A 260-nucleotide genomic window follows, 5' to 3' on the forward strand; every position below is an offset into this window, starting at 1 on the left:
ATCTCATTCAATGCCCCTCATATAATGAACATTTAATAATGCATAGCTATTATTATTGCTATGAACTCACTTTAATTGTCACATTACAACTTGAATGGAGGAAGATGTTATTATGGCACTTTAAAGAAGTTGAGGCTTGGAGTGGTTAAACATTGTGTCCAATATCACAGAGCTTGTAAGAATAAGCACTCTGTACCTATAATCTTATCTGTGTATAGAAGTGGGCTTGAAATTGAGAAAGCCACACTTTTTTTTTTTTT

This window comes from Orycteropus afer, unplaced genomic scaffold (genome assembly GCF_000298275.1).
Source record: "Orycteropus afer afer isolate SDZICR_OR568_19922 unplaced genomic scaffold, OryAfe1.0 scaffold00715, whole genome shotgun sequence".
Lineage (NCBI taxonomy): Eukaryota > Metazoa > Chordata > Mammalia > Tubulidentata > Orycteropodidae > Orycteropus > Orycteropus afer.